The sequence below is a fragment of the Capsicum annuum genome, chromosome 6 (assembly GCF_002878395.1).
Source record: "Capsicum annuum cultivar UCD-10X-F1 chromosome 6, UCD10Xv1.1, whole genome shotgun sequence".
Lineage (NCBI taxonomy): Eukaryota > Viridiplantae > Streptophyta > Magnoliopsida > Solanales > Solanaceae > Capsicum > Capsicum annuum.
In genome coordinates, this window is record NC_061116.1 from 169,878,341 (window position 1) to 169,897,207 (window position 18,867).

Genomic DNA, 18,867 nt, shown 5'->3' on the forward strand with positions numbered 1-18,867 from the left:
ATTCTCATTCCCAGGAATGAAATATAACCATGCCTTAAGCGTATGAAATTATGATAGCTACTACAAAAGCAAATTGAGGCATATATATAATTTATTGCTACCACATTCAATTCAAGGAATGGAGCATATTTAATGGGACATGTTTCATGAATTTTCACCAAACAACCATTATTTTCTCTTAGCCATCATAATATCATCAATATGGTGCATTGAGATTCAAACTTAACATCTTATCCATATAAAGGTGTCTTAGACATAAATCGATGGAACTTTGACTCAACATATTATCATCCATTTTGATGATATTGTTCTTGAGGAATAAATTTAATACATAAATGGTTCCAAACCAATTTTTTCTCTCAAATCCAACAATAATTATATTATTAGTAGCAAAAGATAGATAACATAAGGAATTACTAACCTTGAAATTACCTTTAGATTTATAATCTCACCTTGTTTGGCAGAGTCTCGTGTTGATAACGTGTTATAAAATATAAAGTAAATATAAGAAGAATAGAGAGACAAGGGAGTGATTATTATTTCTCTTGAGAGATCTCTTGATGGGTTAATTACAATGAAGAAAAAATCCTTTATTTATAGGGGAAAACTAACTTTGGGGTTTCTAACATATTCATAAATAGTCATTCACTATATATGGTAATATATTTATAACGTATATGTATATATATATATATATATATATGCATGTATGTATGTATGTATACTAGTTTAGCCGCACGTGTAACTTTGATTATTTAAAATTAAACGATTTTATCTATTACGAAGATTTTTAATGAAGTAAAAAAAGTTTAAAACATATATTTTATTGTAAGCACATATATATTTTACCACCAAAAGTTTCAAGTGGTTAATGGATCGTTACTTTTGCGTTTGTCATGCAGTACCTCTACCTTTTTTCCTTGCTTGGTAGAGGCTAAGAGAGATGCATTGATTTGAATCATATTTGTAGTGAAACTATTTCTTTTTCTATACTTAAAATCTTTCTTTATTTTTAAAGTTAAATCTTTAGAAAATCTTTGATTACTTAACACTTTTACAAATTTGGTATTTCTTATATTTTTGTTATTCTAATGCTTTTATATTTATTTCTAGATTTTTCAAATCTTCTTAAAATTTACAGTAACGAAGAAAGTATTAATTGTCACTAATTCTGATAACTTCTAATAAGGAAAGGTTTACTATAATTATTTAATTAATTTCAAACTCTTAAATATTAGAAAAATAGTGAAAAGACGATTTTGAAAGTAAAGAATTTTAATGAAGGGTAAAAAGATAAATAGCGTGGTATAATTTACCGAATATGTATTTTGTGCTTCGTAAGATAAGGATTTATGACTGATAATGGTTACCATTAAAATAGTATATTTATTAGAATCATTGAATTTTTGAAATAGTTTTGTACATATGATATTAGTTAACATAATTGAGAATGATGATTAATAAATAAAATTTACAAAAATAGTTTCTTTTAAGTTCATATCTTTGACAAATTAAATATTGAATAGTCCACACGGTAATCTTCAATATCTTGTTTTACCTGCAAAAGAAGGAGAACCAACATTACATTATATCTACTTGGACTTCATTTGAACATTACAGATGTTATTGCATGTTGTAGAAAATAATGATCCACAATTTATATAAATTCAAAACTTTGGTTACATCTTGACAATAATTGGATTGCAGACGCTCCCCAACTCCTTCATTTTGCGCTCAATTTCAACGAATTCAACAAGTTGGTTGGCATCAAACCACGACTGTGAATATGAGCATATGTTTTGTACGCGTTGTGTCTGCGTGTGTGCCAAAAAACCTAGTAACACTCATTTCTCTTAATAATAAAAATAGATATCTGATTTCTTTTCATATATTTATTCTATAAAAATTTTTCCATATATTTAAGAACTCTTAAATTTTCACGCACACCTCTTACCATGAAAAATCAGAAAAGAAGTAAAAGAAAAAGTAGTATTTTGTTAATAGTGTGTCAATATTCAAAGCCATCTTCTATGAAATAGTTGCATCAATCTTACCAAATTAATGGAGAAACTAAAACTATTTCATAATTTAATGACATGGAAAGGTGAAAAAACACTAATCCATACTATTAAACTTGTATATACGCAAGTAGTTTTAACAACATAATAATATACCTAAATAGAAATCACACAATTAAAAACTTATCATTGATACTCGAATTTTGTTTCAACGCAAATAATAAAAAATAAAACAAACTTAGTGCAATTTCATATTATGTAGTGTATGAGAAAATTAAAACAAAAGATCAAAAACGTTTGAATTATTATTATGAACTAAAGAAGGGAACTTTTGGGTATTGATTGGGATTGCATGTGAACTTCACAAGTTGCCTCGTACGTTTAGGCTTGGCTATATATATCTCCGTGTAAATATAAGGTAGGGTTGTGTATTTAATTTAGAATTCTAATTATGGTTGGTAAATATTAGAATAAATAGTGTATTTATTTTAGAATTCTAATTATGGTTATTGTCCTAAATATTTGGATGACAATTAGTGACAATTAATTGGAGAAAAAGGATGAAAGGACGATTTTGTCTACTGCATAGACTTTTAATGAAGGGCAAAAAGTTCAAATCACTTTTCTAAGGGTCTTTACACTTTTAATATATTATAGATATAGATATAGTATATATATATATATATATATATATGTATATTCATCCTTCGCGATACTTACCAAATGATGTTTTTCCTTCCAAAGACATCTTTATTTAAACCTTTTTTAATCAAAAGGCTCTAATGGACCAGATTTATTATGTAAAATTTACATAAATCCCAATAAGTTTATCGCTAATTATTTTCTATCCCTACTCTTTGTCAGAGGCGAACCCAGGATTTGAAGAGTGCGGGTGCACCTTTATCATAACATAAGCGCTCGAGAATCTTTCAATGACGACTGAGGGATAGTATCGTATCTGATTGACTAATTAGTAAAGGCTTAAGAAATGAAGAAAATACAAATATATAGGCCAAATATGGATTTTAGGGTAATATATAAACCTTAACACATTATACATAAATTAGTGCAGTAGCCCAGTGGTTAATGGTGGATTGCGTAAGCAAAGAGGTTGCAAGTTTGATTCCTCACTACTACTTTGTTGTTAAAAATTAATAACACAAAAAATAGAAAAAGCAAACTTGATCCTGGGATTTGATCCTGGGTCACATCTGCGAGAAACAATATTGAGAACCAGCAAGCCCAAAATGCTATTGTATTCTTTAGGATGCACATAATTTATATAACAATTTCTTAAGGTATATATATGTACATATACACAATTTTTTTCAAACTTATCGGGTGCACGTGCACCCCTACCCTAACACGTGGGTCCGCCCCTGCTCTTAGTTAAATTACAAATAATCACTTATTCTGTAATTTTTTGAAAAATATACATAATTTAGAACTTAAGAATGTAACAGTTAATTACTCCATTTTTTCTTGGACACATAGTTATGAAGTTGAGATGCATAATTTTAATTACGGAGATACAATCATTTCTGAAACTATTTGATCGAGATACATGATGCGTCGTAAACTAGACCAAATGGAGCTACATAATTAAAATTATGCGTTTATGGATGTATCTCTCCCTTTTAAAAAAAAATTAAAATAATTAATAAAAAAATAAATATTTTATATAGTTTATTAAAATAGGTTATGGTATTACGTGATTTTTTTATTTATATCTATAATCTATAATATATTAAAAGTGTGAAGATCCTTGAAAAAGTGATTTGAACTTTTTGCCCTTCATTAAATTATTCTGCAATATGCAAAATCGTCTTTTAACTATTTTTTAAAATTTTTAAAACTTAAAAATTCATTAAAACGTAGTTATTAAACTTTTCCTTATTTGAACTATATACCTAAATTTTAGACATTTTAAATCAATAAAAAATTGTATCTTAAATAAATCTTTAAAAATTTTAATTGATTGGTAGCACTATTTTGGCATATTTTCCTTAATTCACGTATGTATCTTTTGGATAAAAGTTTTGCTAACAGTTAATTTTAGTTATAACTTCTTTTGGTTTGATTATTTAATGTAAGTAAGAATTCATAATATTTAATACTTCTAAATCAATTAGAATTTTACCTTATATAAAAAAAAAATTCTACAATTCTATTTAATTAATATTTTGGATTAAAATTTACAAGAAACATAGTTCTACCTCTACTTTTTCTTCTTATTTTGTTATTAATTTAAGTTATCTTTTTTTTTTTGTGTGAGTGTATTCATGATTATCATCTTCTCCATCTTTCTTTATTCTTTTTAGTTAATGACTTTAGAGATTATATATAAATTATGATTAAATAATTAACAAGACAATGAATTCTCCTTTTTTTTTTTAATAATTTCTCGTGTTTCTCTTTCACTAGAAAATTTTTAATCGAAAATTGAAAGAAATAAGCATATCGCCACCGAATGAAATAATAAAAAATATCAAAGGTTTGTCTCTTTCCTTTTTTTTTGTTTAATTGTGACTTTGTTTTGATTATATTATTTAACTATTTCGATATGCACAACTTTTGTTTAAATGGTGAACATATAAATTTAGAATTATAGTCAACTCTTTCGATTTTGGGCTTACTAATTAAGTTTGAAAACGAATCAAGTACATTATTCGCTGTAAGTCGAGTTTAATCTATCTATCTAACATTATAAAATCTGAATATAAATGTTAGTTGACGAAAACATCCAAATAAAGTGAAAATTCAACTGATATTTATGTAAGGGGGAGGATTCAAACACTTATATATAAAACCCCACTATTCAACATTCTTCATCACAAATTTAGAGTATTAACTTTATGGTGTGGTGCTATACAAAGAAGGTGATACAAAATTCAGCAAAATTAAAAAGCATTAAGGTATTATTCTCTCAATTATTGTTTTCTTCGATAATAATCCTTTTTTTCTCTAGGTATAATTGTGTTGATATGATGGAGAAGCTAGAAGAAGAGATTGAGAAAGAGAGAAGAGGTGGAGGAGAATGACTCAAGGGAGGACTAAAGAGAATATATTATTCATTGTAAACTTTCATGTGTTTAAATTAATATATATTCCTTTCGATTGACTAACTCAAGGAAGGACTAAAGAGAATATATTATTCATTGTAAACTTTCATGTGTTTAAATTAATATATATGCCTTTCGATTGACTAATTTCTACTTTTTCGTAGAATTGGATAATAACTAAAAGTTGCCTCAATCTCAAAATGCTAACAAACAAAAAATGCAACAAATATTTTGAAAGATCATGTTTTTTTGAATTTTGAGTAAATTTATAAAATTGAACTCACTAAATTGGGATACACGCGCATATATCTAAACTAGTTAATGAAAAACATGTACAAAAAAGTCAGCCCAAAAAACTGACCCGGTCCTAAGACAAAAGGCAAAATAATCTTAAAAAACTAAAACAAAGAAGAGGATAGTGGTGGAAAGTGTAAACCCACTAGAAGCTTCAACTTCCAAAGACATCTTTATTTTTCATTATTAGGATTTTAAACATTGGTTATTTATCAAATTATAATATGTTTCTGTTCCCCTTCCTTGATGCCGATTTCTATAACCAAAGCGGACGAATTAACAGTAAAAAAGATCAACCTTTTAAATTGACGGGTTCTCTTACATTCTTTCCCAAATAAATAAACTTGAATACTTGAGACGATACTAGCTAATTGATTTTAGAGGGAATTGGACTTGATCCTTTATGACCAATAATTGCGCTTACAAAGTGTATCGTTGAGGTACATATAGTATAGTTTTTCTTTTCCAAATTGAAATTTTGTCCTTGGACTAAAAAATGGTTATCAACTTTAATGTGGCAATTGTAAATATCTTATCTGAATACTAACTGCTAGTTTTTTGTCAAACTATAAACATGTTGGTTAACCTTAACCAGATGTGTTCAAGCAATTCACGGACCATGACAGAAAATTCAATATAAACAATATGACTAATGATGTCCAAGAGTGATTAAGTTTGTATGAAGCAGCGCATATGAGAGTGCACAATGAGGAAATTCTTGAAGAAGCTCTTAGCTTTACCACTACTCGTCTCGAGTCCATGCTCCCCAATTTGAACGACTCACTTAAGGTTCAAGTTACTGAAGCCTTAAGCCAGCCTATTCTTAAAACTGCGCCAAGGGTGGGAGCAAGGAAATACATTTACATTTACGAAAACAGTGAAGCACGTAATGATGTACTATTGAAATTTGCAAAATTGGATTTTAACATGTTGCAGAAGCTGCACCAGCAAGAGCTTAACGAGCTAGCAAGGTATATATATTCATTGATCTTATGTATCCTCTAGCTTCCTAAATGAATGTGCATGATTAATAAGATATAAACTAACTATGCAATGCTCTTGCTATATATATGTTGCTGGTGAAAAGATCTCAATATTGCAGACAAATTGCCATATGCAAAAGACAGATTTGTGCAATGTTACTTCTTTGTAAGCGGAATGTGTGTTGAGCCCCAATATAACCGAGTCAGAAAAATGCTAACAAAACTACTATGCGTGAACACTAGTATTGATGACACCTATGATGCTTACGGAATCTTTGATGAACTTCTGCTTTTCACTGATGCCATTCGGAGGTAATACCCTAGTATCTTTGATATGAGTGTTTGAACAACTTGGTACCATGTAAAGTAATAGTAGTACTTTTGTTAGAAAAAACTAATAATCTGAAAAAAAAAAAAAATTAAAAAAGTCGTGAGAACAACTTTTCTTAAAGAAGATATTGTTGATAAACCAATTTGGGAAAAAATACAGATACTCTTCTTCAAGATACAACAAGCCACTAATTTGACACTAGAAAATTTTCGACATCATTTCGTAGGGAAAACATGTTATTTGTAGAGCAAATATAGACCTTTTTTTAAGAAACCCTTCTTCTTCTTTTTTAATCATTTATGGAGATCACAATAGAAGGGAGGACTAGACCTTACCCCTTGATATACAGAGATAACAAGCAATCCAAGCAAAAAGAGAATGTCTAGCAGAAGTTATTACACATCCTCGAGGCTACTATGACCCATAAAACTAGCTAACAAAAATATAGGCTTTGCCATACCGTAGCCATACACACGTCTTTTGTCCAAGAAGTAAGACCCAAGGACCTCATTAGGTAATTGATTCATATTCTGTGCAATGAGAGGAGTGTCTAACGTAGTGGCTAATTTTGCTAAGCAGTCAGCAACCATGTTAGCTTCTCTATAACAATGAGCGAAAATCACGTCATTATTCTCGATGAGCACACTGGTCTCCTAAATAATAGGTTTAAGAATCAGATTGTTGGACGTTTTGTTTCTCAACATATCAGCCACGACACTGGAGTCAAGTTCAATGGTCAATGGTACAGTGTCTGAGATTAGCCTTCTTGATCTGTTGTGCAGCATACTTAGCTGCCATAGCTTCAACGACATTGTGGTTTTTGCATAATACTGGAACAGCATATGCAAAAATCATATTTCCATCTCCATCTCTGGCAACTCCACCAACGCCTGCCTTGCCGTTCTGCTCTATAAATCTTCCATCTGTATTGATCTTTATCATTCCCGCTTGAGGCCTGCTCTAAGTAACTAAACTATTATATGCATACTCACACTTGTACGTGTTCTCAATCGGAGATACTTCGAATTAATGGGCTGATAAAACCTTTGGAAAAGTCCTTTACCATCGATGGGGAAGAATCCCATATTTCCCAATTATAACAAACTACTCTTCTAATGTTCTTGTATTATTATATGTGTTCTCAATCGGAGATACTTCGAATTAATGGGCTGTTAAAACCTTTGGAAAAGTCCTTTACCATCGATGGGGAAGAATCCCATATTTCCCAATTATAACAAACTACTCTTCTAATGTTCTTGTATTATTATACTTTTTGTCTTTTGATTTTTTCTACAAAAAGATATTGGTTCTGGGAGTATAATTCATCATATTTCTATTTGACACATCGTTTCATAATAAAACAAGGGGATACAGAATTCTATAAGAAAATGTAGAGCTATAATATGCTCAATATATATAATTGCCTCAACTATCTGTCAATTGATTCCTTCATCTGGAAAACATGTTTGATTCTACATCTATCCAATAAGTACCTGAAATTATTCAAGATGTGCGAGTATTTTTCACTCCATGTTGAGATTATTTCAAAGGAGTCAGTGTTTATCTTCAACGCATGCGTGTATATACTCGAAGTTTAATATATGCCATTTTCAAATCAGAGAAGTACTTATTATTATTATTTTGAAATGGTATAAACAAGAAAGTAAAAAAAGAAAGCCAGTAACTTAAATACAAACCGTCGAGTGCAGATGGGATGTAAGAGCCATGGATTCATTACCACCATATATGCAAATCATATATCAAGAACTTCTCAACATCTACAATGAAATGGAAGAAGTATTCAACAAAGGTAAATGGGAAAGCATCTACTATAGAAAAGATGAGGTAATTCTTGCTTAAGCTAACTTCATCAATAAGTTACAAGAGAAATTATAGGCGGATCACAAAGTTTGAATCCAAATAAGATATGGTGTAGTATCTATTATTGTACTTTTACTTTACTGTTACCTTATTAGATGAAAGAGATTGTGATAGCCTATATGAATGAAAGTGATTGGTTGAATGCTGGCTTCATTCCAAAATGTGAGGAGTATATGACAATTGCACGAGTGACCACCGGTTGTATGGTGTATGTAACAAATTACTTGCTTGGTATGGAGAAACCTGTGACCAAAGAGAGTATTGAGTGGCTGAGAAACAGGTCATTAGTTGTTCGTGCTGCAGCAGCAATCTGCAGATACATGGATGATATTGCTGATCATAAAGTAAGGATAACAATATTTAAATTTTTATTTTGCATTTTGTAGTGGAATGGAAGATTTTTATCTTATTCTAATAGGTAAGCAAAGTATAAATACAATATATTAGATGATAACTTAGAAAAATAAACGAATAATTCCTATAGATTTGCTATCGTTGGAAGTGACTAGGCGACGCTGGAAATCTACGTACTGAATAATTCTACCTGAGCACATAACTCCATCTGCCGAAATGTGATGATCATGCAAAAGGTACGAGCAGTGCATGATAGCAACTCGTTTCGCACTCAATCACCGAAGATTGTTCCAACCGAGAAGGCTACTCTGCCTTCAATTGTGCATTGCCACGATTTTTCATTAAGAGGATTCAAAATATGAAATGTAAACATATGACCCTACTAAAAAAAGGAGAAAACCGACCACAAAAATTGATCGCAAGTGATCAGTTTTCCCCAATTTTTGATCACAAAACCGACCAAATTGTGTGGTCCGTAAACTAGTGGTAGTTTTTTAAAAACCGACCACAAGTGGTCATTTTTTTAAAAAAATATATATATATTTTTAAAATTCATTATTATTTTATTAAATTGAAAAAATTAATTTTAGGAAAAAAAATTGACCGCAAGTGGTCGGTTTTTATTAAATTAAATAATTAATTTTAATACTAAACCGACCACAAGTAGTCGGTTTACTAATAAACTAATTAATTTATTTATTAAAAACCGATCACTTGCATGCTGTATTTGAGTTTTGATTTTTATTTTTTATAAAAAAATTCCAAAAAAATTGACCACAAGTGGTCAGTTTTTTTAGGAATTTAAAAAAAAAAATCAAAACTCAAATACAACATGCAACAACAACAATGCAATACAGCAGTAACCAAATGTAAATACAGTAGCAACAACAACAAAAAACTAAATGTAAATACTTTTAAAAGTGTACAACACATACAAAATGTCCAACAAAAGTGAGTATCAAAAAATTACAACAATAGTTTCAAACAACAAAATGTCTAAATTCAAAGTACAACACATACAAAAATAAAAAAATTAAAAGTCATCATCAACGAATTCGTCCTCGTCTTCCATATCCTCATTTGTGCTGAAATCATCCAGGGGGCCTAGACCTTTTGCAGCCCGAACTGCATCACCAGGACATGGAGGAATAACCCCTGCAGTCTGAATGAAAGAGTTAAACTGTTGTTGCAGCATCCTGATTTGTGATGTTGTTTGATTTCTCCGTCTTCTTCTGCCTCTCTCTATGTTCAGCAAATCTCTCTTTATTCGGCAAGTTCTTCAGTGAGTTTAGAAAACGTATTTTCTAGTCTTTCAATGATTTCTCTATCAACTAAAGAGCTAGAGTATGCAGCGCCGGACGAACACCTAATATTATCGCCAAAAAAATTTTGTGATATTCATAGAAATGGCCTCTATTTGCAGGACCCACAACTTTTGCCCATAACTCCTCCTCTACATGTTGGGGTATTGGATCACCCTGACTTTCAGGAGGTTGACTACTACGATACTCACCAACAAGACGCGTATATTCGTCCTTTATTCAAAGTAAAGTTAATACAAAAAGTCAAAAAATATTAAAGTAGTTATAATTGAATAATATCAACTTTGAGAAAAAGATTCATAAATTCAAAATTTGTTTCTTACGTGGACAGCTTTTGCACGAGCTTCAACCCAGACATCTTCATCAGTCGGATTCTTTTTCTTTCTCAGATGAGTCTCCTCGAATAGCTCATCAGTTGGTATTTCCCTACCCTTTTCTTTTTCTTGCATATGAAAAAATTATCAATGTTCAAATAATAAAAAAAATTCAATAGAAACAAATAATTAAAACTGTAAAAGTTACATACCATTTTTTCCAGCACAGCAAGAGTACTTCTGGCACCCGCAGTATGTAGGGAGCCACCCTTGGATGATGCCCGGGCTTTCTTTCCTTTTTTCCTCAACAATTGGTATTCTTGGCTACTCCAATGGCGAAGATACAGTTGCCATGCGGTTTCAGGAATCCACTTAGGTTTTACCAATTTAGTCCGAGTATAATCCAAGAGACCGTTAAATTTGGCTCTACATCTTATGAAAAATTTTCTCTTTATAAGAAATGTATTTGCATCATCCCACCAGTAAAATTTCTACAACAAAAATATAATATTGAATCTTTTGTTCTAACAAAGTGTTAATAAGTAATCGATAAGTTAAATCCTTACCTTAAATTCTTCAAACATTCTTTCCCTGTCAATTTCTGGAACCTTTTGCCAGCTGGTCCAGTAGCCGTTGAAGTGCCGAGAAATGCATATTCATGCCTTTTTCCAACTCCAGCATCCGGCCTAAACCTATAATACAAGATCAAATAGTAATTTCATAGAGCATAATAATATAGTAATGAAAAAATGAATAACGTTATTATATTTAGAAATCTTACCCTCTCGCAAATGGTAAGATAAATCCTCCCAGAATCATCTCTGTCTCCTGGCTGCGTAGTAAGTGATGGCAGATGCACTGGCGTGGGCAGATCTGAAGCACCAGATGGAGTGCCTCCAAGCTGAAGATCCGACAACACAATAGATCCATCAGAATCACTGTCCGAAGCTACGTGACTGCTGCAGGAGGGTATCGATGATGGTAGATTCTGGATGGGCCAGCGGTCGTCCAATAGTACCGTGATAACGGTGGCACGGTCATAGGAGCAGAATAAGTTGGTGTAGACCCATGAAGTGGCCCCACATGCGTAGGAGTAGGTATCAAATCCTCGAATGACCTAGAATATGAGGGTCGTACTGTCGCGTCAGCAAACCGACTCTCAGATAAATAAATACTTGTCGGTCGTCTATAAGGCGGAGGTTGTTTTTTCTTTTTTGGTTTCGTAGTATCAACTTTTCCCTTACCCTTTTCACATCTGCCTAACATCTAAATTATGTTAAGTTAACAAGTAGTTAGTTCCTACAAAATGAATATATAAGAAAACATTCCAAGTAACTAATTTCAAGTTACTAATTCATATTTTAGATCGCTCCAACAATACGAGATATAGACAAGAATATTTTTATTACTATATAAATCATGAAAAAGTGAAAACAACAATCTTAAACAGTATATTACATATCAATCTTAAATAAGAAACATAAATGTAAATATGTAGTACAAAGTATAAAGACATCAATACATAATAAATACAACCTACACAACTAATCATCCTCTTCTGAAGACTCTCCACTAAACTATTCACCCTCTTCAGAGATTTCTTCATCTCTTACCCACTCAGTCTCTTCTTCAAATATATTTTCTGGGTGATTCAAGCCGTCCACTAATTCAACGTCCACTGGCTGGTGATCAATCTGCATTTCATTTTGATACACAGTCTCCAGCACATTCTCAACTTTCACCCGGACTATAGGCTTTGTTTTGATTACAGCCCACCAATTAGACTTGTCATTGCGCAACAGATAAAGAGCATAATACACTTGTTTAGCATTTTGTGTTAGAACAAATGGATCATAAATAGGATTCGACCTATTGTTCTTCACTTCAATGATGTTATGCTCCTTATGTACTCTTGTGCCTCTTGTTCTTGGATCAAACCACTTACATCGAAAGAGGACAATTTTTTTTATTGGAAAATCAACATACTCCAGTTCTAAGATCTCGTGTATGATGCCAAAGTAATCAGCATCATCATCACCCTTAACCCAAACACCACTATTGTTTATTTTCCCTGTTCTGGAGTGTTGTTCGGTGGAAAATTTAAACACATTTACTTTGTATTGGGATATTGCATTAGCTTCAACTGGACCCAAAGAAATTTCTCTCAAGAGCTAATCGTATGCGGGTGGATTTGGTGAATGGTGTACCTAAAAATGTTATACATATATATATTTTAGTTGAGAAAATGTATAAATGTCTAAACTTTGTAGAAATATTAATACACTTATGAACCTCATTTTTAAACCATGTTGCAAAGGATGCATACATTTGATTTTCGTGGAATTGAGTCTTAAATGAATTGAACATCCAACATACGAAACACAATTAGTTTCTTTAAGGCAATGAGTAAACAAATAAGATATGTTAAAATTTTAATCTCCTTACTTCAGAAAGGGCTCAAATTCCGGGCAATTCAGCAAGACATAAAAAGTTGCTGATTTACGCTCCGTGGGAGTGAGCCGATGAGGTATGATCTTTTTAGCCTTACAACCCGATTGATTGAAAATTGATATCGGTTGCAAATGAGGCTCATTCACATCGTCCTGATGATGATTCAATCGGTTTCTTAAACAAGTAACTTCATCACGAAAGTAGTATGAACAAAATTGAGAAGTTTCTCTTGCAAGATATGCCTCAACTATAGAGCCTTCCACCTTATGTTTTTCTGGGGACCCCTTTTCAATTTCCCAATTGCCTTGTACAATCTTAAGGTTAGATATTTACTATATTTAAAAAAGATATGTATGAATTTAAGTATGTTGCAAATGCTTACCGTTCGAATGGATACATCCACCTATTTTGAACTGGACCGCCTAGCCGAGCTTCGTGAACAAGGTGAATGGGAAGATGTTTCATGACATCGAAGAACATTGGCGGGAAAATCTTCTCCAGCTTATTGGTGATAACAACAATATTACTTTCTATTCGCGCCTGATTTTCTTCTTTTAATGTGGTGACACATAAGACTTTGAAGAACAAACTGATCTCTGCTATTGGTTTTCATATGTTTTCAGGTAAACCAATAAAAGCAATTGGAAGTAATTGTTCCATGAAAACATGACAATCATGGCTTTTCATTCCATGCAAGATTCCTTGTGTCATATCAACCCTCTTTCTTAAATTTGAGGCATATCCATCAAGCATCTTCAAACTTTGGACTCACTCACATATTTGACGCTTTTGGTCCAACTTGAATGTAAAACTAGCCTTGGATTTAAGAACATTGCCATTGGGCCCCTCCTGTAAGTGTAATTCGCTACGTTTGCAATATTCTGGTGAGTCAAGTCTGGCCTTAGGATTATCCTTTGTTTTGCCGGTGACATCCATAACTATATTGAACAAGTTTTCAAAGTAGTTCTTCTCAGTATGCATGACATCAACATTATTTCTAAGTAAATTATCTGGACAATATTCTAACTCACAAAATATATTCTGCTTAGTCCAGTTATGCGAAACACCATATCCATCAAGCATGTACAATGGTTCTTCGCTGGCCTTAGACAAATCCTTAACTATCTCTCAGATGCCATGACTAGACAAACTTGGAAGTGGACCATCATATTCTCTTCTATTCCTTCTGAATGTATTCTTGAGTCTCCTAAATTCATGATCATGTGGCAAGAAACAACGATGACAACTAAACTATGAATTTTTCCTGTCATGTCTCAATGTGAAAGACTTTGTTTTTTCCATGCAGTATGGACAAGTCAGCTTTCCAGTTGTCATCCACCAAAAAACATTCCATAAGTGAGAAAATTATTAACAGTCCACATTAGATATGCACGCAGACTGAAATTCTGTTTAAGAGAGATGTTCCAAGTTTCAACCCTCTCATGCCATAAAATTTAAAGTTCATCGATCAAAGGTTGTAAATAGACATCTATTCTGCTTTTTGGATTACGCAGGCCAGGAACAACACAATTCAAAAATATGTAGCGACTAGTCATCAACATTTCAGGAGGAAGATTATAAGGAGTGATAAATACACGTCAACATGAATATGGCGCAGCACCAACTGAAAAAGGAGAGAACCCATCCACATATTATCTCAAATGAATGTTTCGTGGCTCAGCTGCAAAATCTGGATAAGTTGCATCAAAATACTTCCAAGCCTCTCTATCAGATGGATGACACATAACACCAGCAGACCTTCTATTTTCACTATGCCATCTCATATGAGGAGCTGAGCTGTTTGAAACATACAACCTCTTCAACCTTGGTAATAGAGGTAAATAATGCATTACCTTAATAGCAATTTGATTTTCACTAGAACCACGCTTATATCGAGGGTGCTGACAAAACTTACAGGACTCTAGGTTAGCATATTCTTTAAAGTATAACATACAACCATTTTTACAACATCAATTCTAACTGAGGAGAGACCTAACTTTGACACCAATATTTTTGCCTGATAAAAAGAATCAGGAACCTCCAAGCCGGGGTCAACTAACTCTTTAATTAGGTCTATCATTGAGTCTATTCCTCCTTCAGCAATATTCCAGTCAGACTTAATACTTAATAATCTAACAGCAACAGACAAACGAGAGTGCGAACACCCGTCAAACAAAGGATGACTAGCAGCATGCAATTGTTCATAGAATTTGCCCGCTTCGCTATTAGGAACATATTCAACATTTTTCCTAAATTCGCACCCGTGTTGCATCCTAAAAGTATCGTGCACCATTTCTGTCATCCTAGTATCTTGATATTCATTATGCCCTGCAGACCTATTACTTTCTCCAATAACAAAGTTATTTTGTGCAACATCACCATGAATACTATGCAATCTTAAAAAATCCTCTTGAAACCCCTTTTTATAAAGATATTCCTTTACAACTTCTTCACTTACAAGATTTATACCATCACATCTAACACAAGGACAACGAATAGCCCCAAAATATGTCCAAACATCAAGTGTCTTAGCATGTTAAACAAATCTTTTGACACCTTCAACAAATTCCTCCCTAATACCCATTCTGTTATCATTGTTCCATTAATATATCAAGTTATAATCAGGTTCCATCTACGCAATCAATCAGATTCAACTAATTAGATCAAGTCACAAAAATTCAATTCTTACCAAATATAGCAACATTCAAAACAAAAAAATCCCATTTAAAGTTCCTACACTTAACCATATTCAAGTGACTAAGTCACCAAACAAACGACATTCAAAACAAAAAACTCCCCTTTAAAGTCTCTACACTTAACCATATTCAAGTTACTAAGTCACCTACCAAACCACATTCAAAATGAAAAAATCCCCTTTAAAGTTCCTACACTTAATTGTTTTCAACCAACTAAGTCACCTACCAAAGCACATTCAAAACAAAAAAAAGTCCCCTTTAAAGTCCCTACACTTAACCGTTTTCAACCAACTAAGTCACCAAACAAACGACATTCAAAATAAAAAAAATCCCCTTTAAAGTCCCTAGACTTAACCATTTTCAACCAACTAAGTCACCTGCCAAATCACATTCAAAATAAAAAATCCAATTTAAAGTCCCTACACTTAACCGTTTTCGACCAACTAAGTCACCAAACAAACGACATTTAAAACAAAAAAATCCCCTTTAAAGTTCCTACACTTAACCATATTCAGACATTCAAAACAAAAATAATCCCCTTTAAAGTCCCTAGACTTAACCATTTTCAAGCAACTAAGTCACCTACCCAACCACATTCAAAACAAAAAAATCCCCTTTAAAGTTCCTACCCTTAACCATTTTCAAGTGACCAACCAAAACACATTCGAAAAAAAAAATCTCCTTTAAAGTTCCTACACTTAACCATATACAAGTGACTAAGTCACCAAACAAACGACATTCAAAACAAAAAATTCTCCTTTAAAGTTCTTACACTTAACCATATTCAAGAGACTAAGTCACCAAACAAACGACATTCCAAAAAAAAATATCCCTTAAAGTCCCTATATTTAACCGTTTTCAACCAACTAAGTCACCTACCAAACCACATTCAAAAAAAAAAATCCCCTTCAAAGTTCCTACACTTAACCATTTTCAAGTGACTAAGTATCAAAACAAAACCACATTCAACAAACAAGCAACAACAAGACCTACAAGATGTCAACAACAATGCTAGTGAATCGAACAAGGCAACACACGGCTTCACTAGACTTCAATATAAAAAATAACAAGAAGATAACAACAACGCTAGTGAATCGAAAAAGGTCACACACGGCTTCACTAAACTTCAATATGAACAATAATAAGAAGATAACAACAATAGTGAATCGAGAAAAATTAACTTACCTTTGCTTAGCCTAAATTAAAGTGAAAGAGATAGCCGGTCACCGAATCAAGAACTTAAAAAAATCAAGACAAAATATTCCAACTTTGAGTGATTTAGCAAAACTCATATAAAAAACAAGAAGTTAAAGTGCTAAACCATAAAAATAAATCCATTCACTTTAAAGGCAACAAGTTAAACCCTCATCAAAAACAACAAGCTAGACCATATAATCCATTCAAGAATCTTACAAAATCACAATTAAAGATTCCTACTTTGAGGATTTATACAATCAATAACTTCAATCAAGCAAAAGTCATATCTAAAACAAGAAGCTAAACAAGCAAAACTAGTTCAAACAATTATGTGTATAGCTCAAAAATTTCGCAAATAACTAAACAAAATTCGAGCTTCAAACGAGCTTAAAAAGGCTAGTTCAAACTAACCTAATCTTTACCATTATAAATTTCACAATTATATAAATTAGTACACCTATAAATCAACCTCAAAAAGCATAAATTTCTTAAAATACAACAAAATTCATACCTGAGCTGAGATGTGGCCGGAACAGTCGCCGGAGCACTCGCCGGAGAAGTGGGTTTTGCGATTGAAAAAATTAATTTGGATGTGTTTAGGGTATTTTTGTGTGTGTGTGTTTGTGTGTTTATGTGTTTAGGTCGACTTTAGGAAATATTTTAGGTTGGGTCGGGTTATGTGGGGGTGGGGTCGGGTAGAAGTTCTATAATTAGAATATTTTTTTATTATTATTTTGTTGAAAACCGACCACTTATGGTCGATTTTCTGGATATTATTATAAAAACCGACCACATGTGGTAGGTATTTAAAAAAATAATAATAAAAATATTTTAATTACTATAATCAATAAATCAATAAATTAAAATTAATTTTAAATAAATTAATTTTTTAATAAATTCTATAATATTTATAACAATAACACGAGTAGTATATTTCCTCAATCGTATAATAATATCAATCAATTTTATAATTTACGATAAATTTTGGGTTAGTTGGCTTTTAATTACGATTATATATATATATACCTCTTAATAGAATATGTTAATCAAATAAATTATTGATTACTTGTCTTACGTTATTACAACTTCAACAATATACGCGTATCTACGTATTACACTAAATAGTATATCTATTTCCTCAATAATATCATATCAATGTATTATTCAAAATATTTTGATATATAGATTCAGTTATCGAGCTTTCGATTACTGCATACGTCACTACATGAGATATACATATATATACATATATTCAATTGTCTATCAACTTTTAAATAAGTACTACAAACATCACATACACGATTTTAATATACTACCCCATAATAATAATATATAACGTATTTCACATATACTGATCAGATGAATTATCGGTTAGTTTTATCTTATGTCATTAATATACCTGCACTATATATATATATATATATATATATATATATAGCCAAACCCATCGATAGCCCCTCAAACTTATCCTTAAAATTCACTTAGGCCCCTAAACTAAGGCTTGTACCTATTAAACCCCTAAACCCCCCCCCCCTCCCAATTTGGTTTCAATTGGGCATTTTTTATCCAATCAGCAAAAAGCTCAAAGTGTGTGTTGCACACACATGCTGATGTGGAAAAAAGGGTTAATTGGAAGCTAACACGTGGCATTGTGAGTCCAATAATTATTATAAATTAATTATAAATTTATTTAAAAAATAAAAATAAAAAACTGATTATTAAAAAGAAATTATAAAATTATAAAAAAAAATTTAAAAATATAAAAATAAAAAACAGATTATTAAAAAGAAATTATAAAATTTTAAAAAAATAAAAATTTTCATTGAAGATCCAAATTATTAAAAAATAATTATTAAATTATTTTAAAAATAAAAATAAAAAACAATTATTAAAAAATTATAAAAAATTTTAAAAAAATAAAAATGAAAAATAGCATTGAGGATCCAAATTATTAAAAAATAATT

At 31.6% G+C, this 18,867-nt stretch overlaps 1 pseudogene; it reads left to right on the top strand.

Moving 5' to 3' along the window:
- LOC107874078 overlaps positions 1-9,285 on the top strand; it is a 126,687-nt pseudogene extending 117,402 nt beyond the window's left edge.
- The last annotated feature ends 9,582 nt before the right edge of the window (positions 9,286-18,867 follow it).